Below are 5,563 nucleotides of genomic sequence, written 5' to 3'. Positions count from 1 at the left end.
CGATTTCTACAGGTTGAGTTAAAGGATACATGGCGCTTTTATACCGAGGAGCCATGGGCAAATATGAGTTTATTAAATGTAACTGCGGCAAGGATAACCGATGGGAATGGAAGTTGCGCGTAGGAAATGGCAATTTAATTGGTCTAAAGAACGACAATTTGCTGTGCAAATTTATTGATATATGAGCACTCTTGGCAAATTGAAATATAATCGCAAATAATTGCAAGTTAAACAGCGGATATGCTGGCAAAATAGCAGAGACGTAGCAAGCCGTAACGGAAAATTGATTTCAAACCTTAATTTTCATTAATTATTAATAGCTGAGGCAGGGAATGGAAACGTATTATCGTTGTTCTTATGAAAATGTGATTAAATAGATGTAAATGCTGTTTTTTTCAACTTTATTTAGCGTTTACTGTCTCTTAGAGAAATTCGTGCGAGGGACGTTTGATAAATCGACGGCCAAAGCTGTATTGGAGTCATCCATTGCCGTATTACGGATTGTAGATTTTTTTTTTAATGGCGCGTACACCCTTTTTGGGTGTTTGACCGAGCTCCTCCTCCTATTCGGGGTGTGCGTCTTGATTTTGTTCCACAAATGGAGAGACCTACAGTTGTAAGCCGACTCCGAACGGCAGATATTTTTTATGAGGAGCTTTTTCATGGCAGAAGTACACTCGGAGGTTGCCGAGGGGCGACTGCTATTAGAAAAAACTTTTTCTTAATTTTTTGATCTTTCACCCAGATTCGAACCGACGCTCACTCTCTGAATTCCGAATGGTAGTCACGCACCAACCCATTCGGCCACGGCGGCTGATTAAGGAAGCAAAATCATTAGTGTAAAATGTTTGCGCAAATGGCTTAAAACTGTTTGTTGGCCGATGTTTTGCTCCTGGGCGATGCTACGACTACTAACGTGGAACCTGTAATGCAAATCCATTATTTTCATAGTGTCGAAAAAATCGATAAAATCACAGTAGTGGGCAGGACGATTTTTCTACATATAGCTCAAGCAGCTCAAAACATCTTCCGTTCGGGAGCGAGCCAATGGGAAAGGCGTGAAGGCGAAATATCCCAGGATAGCTGGTTGTACGTTGGTGTTGTGGTTTAAAGACCGGGGCGTTTTCCTGTAAGAACAAAGACGGCGATTTGGTGACTGATATCCAGAGCATACATAAATTATGTAGGGAACACTTGTCGAACCTGTTAAATAGTGACAGCTGCGCATGCCACAGAGAATGTGAAGATCCCGATGCCCCAATCGTTAACGACGGAATTGTCGTTCCGCTACCCGATCATGACGAAGTGAGAGTAGCGATAACGCGGCTAAAGAACAACAAAGCCGCGGGCGCCGACGGACTGCCGGCTGAGCTATTCAAACATGGCGGCGAGGAGCTGGTAAGGTGCATGCATCAGCTTCTATGCAAAATATGGTCGGATGAAAGCATGCCTGCCGATTGGAATTTAAGTGTGCTCTACCCAATCCAAAAGAAGGGCGATCCTGCAATCTGTGCCGATTACCGCGGGGTTAGTCTTCTAAATACCGCCTATAAGGTTCTAGCGTGAAAAGGCTGAAGCTCACCATTAACTACCTGATTGAATCTTATCAGTGTGGCTTTAGACTTAGAATGTCCACCGTCGACCAGATGTTCACATAGACAGTTGACAGTTATGATTTCGAGGTTGTACGAGACTTCGTTTACCTAGGAACTAGTATTAACACAGACCTCAATATCTGCTTTGAAATCCAGCGGAGAATTTCAAGTGCCAACAAGTGCTATTTTGGACTAAATGGGCAATTGAGTAGTAAAGTCATCTCTCAACGAGAAAGCTAACACTCTACAAGACTATCAATATGCCCGTCTTAACGTATGACGCAGAAGCTTGGTCGATGACAACATCCGATGAGGAGTTCCTTGAAGTGTTTGAGAGAAAGATTCCGCGTAAGATTTTTGGACCTTTGCACGTTGGCAGCGGCGAATATCGCAGGAGGTGGAATGATGGCCTTTTGGGCTTTACGACGACATAGACGTAGTGACGTTATACAAAGGCTCCGGTTCTGAGAGTAGTTGATCTAGTACCTCATCAAGGTAGCAGAGGTAGCGAGGAACACCTCCTCTGCGTTGGAGAGACCAGGTGGAGAAGGACTTGATTTCATTTGGTGTGCCCAATTGGCGCCGGTTAGCACATGAAAGAAACGACTGGGGTGCTTTGTTAAACTCAGCCAAAATTGCGTAAGCGGTGATCGCGCCAATTACAAAGAAGAGTTCCTGGTCATAGTGACATTGCAGAAAACTGCTGTGGCATGAGCTGGCTAGATAAGAGAGGAAAATTGGAACTCCCTTGACTACCTATGGTGTGCTACTTGAAATATAAGCGAGAGTTGGGCAAACACACATTTGCAAGGTCGAGTGATTCTTCTGGCCCCATCCAGATTGGGATTATTTTGAGGGGACATTTTATGTTAACAAAACCGCAAGCACTTGAATTTAATGGGCTCACCTACTAGACATTGTCCGCGAGGTATGCCTGCTGTAAGTCTCGGCATGGGCTCGAGTCTTTTCGGCGCTAGTTGTTTAGAGGATGAGGTCTAATCATATCAGTACCTTCTACTTAGCTCTATTGCTCTCGTGATACTAAGCCGTAGATAACTTTGTTTTCCCGCTTGCTGATAATAATAGGCCTAGATATTAACCATCTGATGAACTACATCAGTCGCTTGAAGCGTTTAGCACCAACTTACTTCAGCCATAGTTGGTCCATTGCCCTTTTCTCTTCCTTCAGCCCTTTTTCTCCTCTGTGCTGTTATTTTCGATGTGATTTATAAGGTGAATGAGCCTAATTTTTTAAGCAGTTTTATTAAATCTTTTGGCTTATACAACTAATATTCTTCAAAATAGGACCCTTGAGCGTCAATACACCACTGGTAGCGGTCCTTCCACTGCAGGATCGCCTCGATGGAGTCGAAACACCTCCCCTTCAGTTTTCTTTTCAGGCGCGGGAACAAGAAGAAGTCCGGAGGGGACAGGTCTGGGCTGTAGGGAGGGTGGGGAAGCACTGATCGCTGCATTTTCGCCACTGCAAAATCCTAACACACTTTTGAAACAGCTTTCACGCGCGGAGCGATGTTGACTGCACCGCTGTTGCCAGCGAACTGGGACCGGTTTCTAGGGGAAGGGGAAGGAAGGTCCAACGATCATTTTCACCCACCTGCCGATTCGGTTGATCGCTTGGCAGACGCTCTGCGCGGGAAGGCTCATTACTTTTCATTCAAACCCTGTAGGGCAGCCACTTTTCAATTCGGTTATGGAAAATTTCCTGAAAAGGATATTATACTGTAAGCGTGGTCGTGGTGGTCATTTGCCTGATGTTATTCTACACTATTAACGACATACCTTCTCTCCTTCTCTTTATAATGAAATAAACATCTGACCATTTATATTAAAAAATATCATTTTTCTTTGAATAACAAAATAACACCTCTAATTGGAAAACCCTTTATAGAGCACTCATTTAAATATATTTATGTATTGCATTTCGTTCTGTAACCCGATTTCTGGGATAATGTGAGCGGCCATTACAAAAGTGAAGGACGGTGTCACAGCAACTCTTATTCAAGGAAGATATGAAGTCTTTGATTAAAGACAGTCAGCGCTCAGGCCAATCGATTAAGGCAACCTTTTCAGATATTACCAAAAGTTGAAAGTGTGGCAAAACTTGTTCAACATGGAAGATGCAAGTTTGAAGAAGTTTTTCTCCGAATTAAACCTGCACATTCCATTGAAGTATATTCACAGATTAGTAAGATGATTAGTCAATTTACATTGCCCTATTGGAATCCATGTAATGATTTTTAAATTATTTATGTTTAATTCTATACAACCTTTAAATCAGTTTAGATTAAAGCTACCTTATATCAATTCTGATAGTTCTGTGATAAACTTGTTAGATTTTGTCAGTGTGATATTCTTTGTCTTTCCTTTAAAATTTGAATAAGAGAGGAGAAGTTACCTCTTCCTAGGTCCCAAAATCGCTCTTGACCAATGAATGGAAAGGCCGCTCTTTTGTGACTAATTTATCTGCCATTTCGTGTCCAGTAATTCCTATGTGCCATAGTGCCTTTAAGTTACATAGTTGTTTATTCTGGCATATTCTTGGAGTATCATTAGCGACAATTCAAACATACGCCATGATCATAATTAAGGTCTGCGTGCAATAGACAGCGAGTCAAAAAAGTATTGGCTCACTCGAAAAATCAAAGTTCTAAGCGCTATAACTCTTCTTCTAATGAAAGTATAAAAAAAATAGAAAATGGTATTTTCTAAATTTATTTATTTATTACGTATCTGAACAAAAATAGAATTAATTTTGACTTAGGTTTAGAAGCTCAACCTTGAAAGGTAAAATAAGGTACAAATTCACATCAAAAAAGTATTGGCACATGTAGCGTAATCAGCTTGCTCCATTGCAGCTGTAACGCGCTAATACTTTATGTGCTTTCCTTTAGACTGAATAACGGCCTGCAAACGTCTCTTCATACTATTTACCAGATTTGATGCTTCGGAAGGTGCTATTTCATTCCATTTAGCAATTATTGCTTCTTTTAGAGAATCCTTTGACGTTATGTGGTGAGATCGTACCTTCCGTTCCAGAAGATGCCACACATACTCAAAAGGACTTAAGTCCGGCGTATATCAACCACTTCTGCAAAGATAAGACGAATGTTTTGGGTCATTATCTTGTTGAAATTGCCAAGTTGTCCCATTCAGGCCCAATTTTTCGACGCTGTACATAAATTTTCTTTAAGAATGTCGCAATACATATGCTTATCCATTGTCTCATCTATGAACACGAGCTTTCCGACTCCAGATACCGCGAAATACCCCCGAGCCATCACTTTTCCTCCACCGTGTTTAACTGCTTTGAGCAGGTTGTTCTATTGAAGCTATTTATTTGGCTTTCGTCAAATCTTTTGTACTCCATCTGGCCCAAATAAATTGAATTTTGATTCAAATTTGATTGTTTAGCAAACTCTAGCCTCCTTTTCTTATTGACCTTCGAAATCCTTATATAGAGTATTCCGAACAGTGTGGGGGTTGAAATTGATTTCAAATGAATTTTGGAGGGCCTCGCACAATTTGACAGCCGAAGGTTTGTTTTTGTTCAGATACGTAATAAATAAATACATTTAGAAAATACCGTTTTCTATTTTTTTATACTTTCATTAGAAGAAAAGTTATAGTACTGAGAACTTTGATTTTTCGAGTGTGCCAATACTTTTTTGACTCACTGTATGCTTCAGTTTCATATTAAATGCTTACGTTCCCGCGCTCATATAACGGCTTGTCAACATTTTACATACACTCACATATCCATGTTCTCACTACCAACAACATACACTTCCTTACTAATTTTCTCCTCACCTCTTCTACTTTTATTCTCACATCTCTTCTTCACGTCTGAATTTCCTCCCTTACCAACGGATCTTTTCTTGAATGACATTATCTAAACCAATCTCTTCATCTTTGTTATATAAGAACAACAACAACAATTTACATTTGAC

This window comes from Anastrepha ludens, chromosome 2, assembly GCF_028408465.1.
Source record: "Anastrepha ludens isolate Willacy chromosome 2, idAnaLude1.1, whole genome shotgun sequence".
Taxonomy (NCBI): Eukaryota; Metazoa; Arthropoda; class Insecta; order Diptera; family Tephritidae; genus Anastrepha; species Anastrepha ludens.
The sequence above is the reverse complement of the archived record's forward strand: the minus strand, read 5'-3'. Positions refer to the sequence as shown.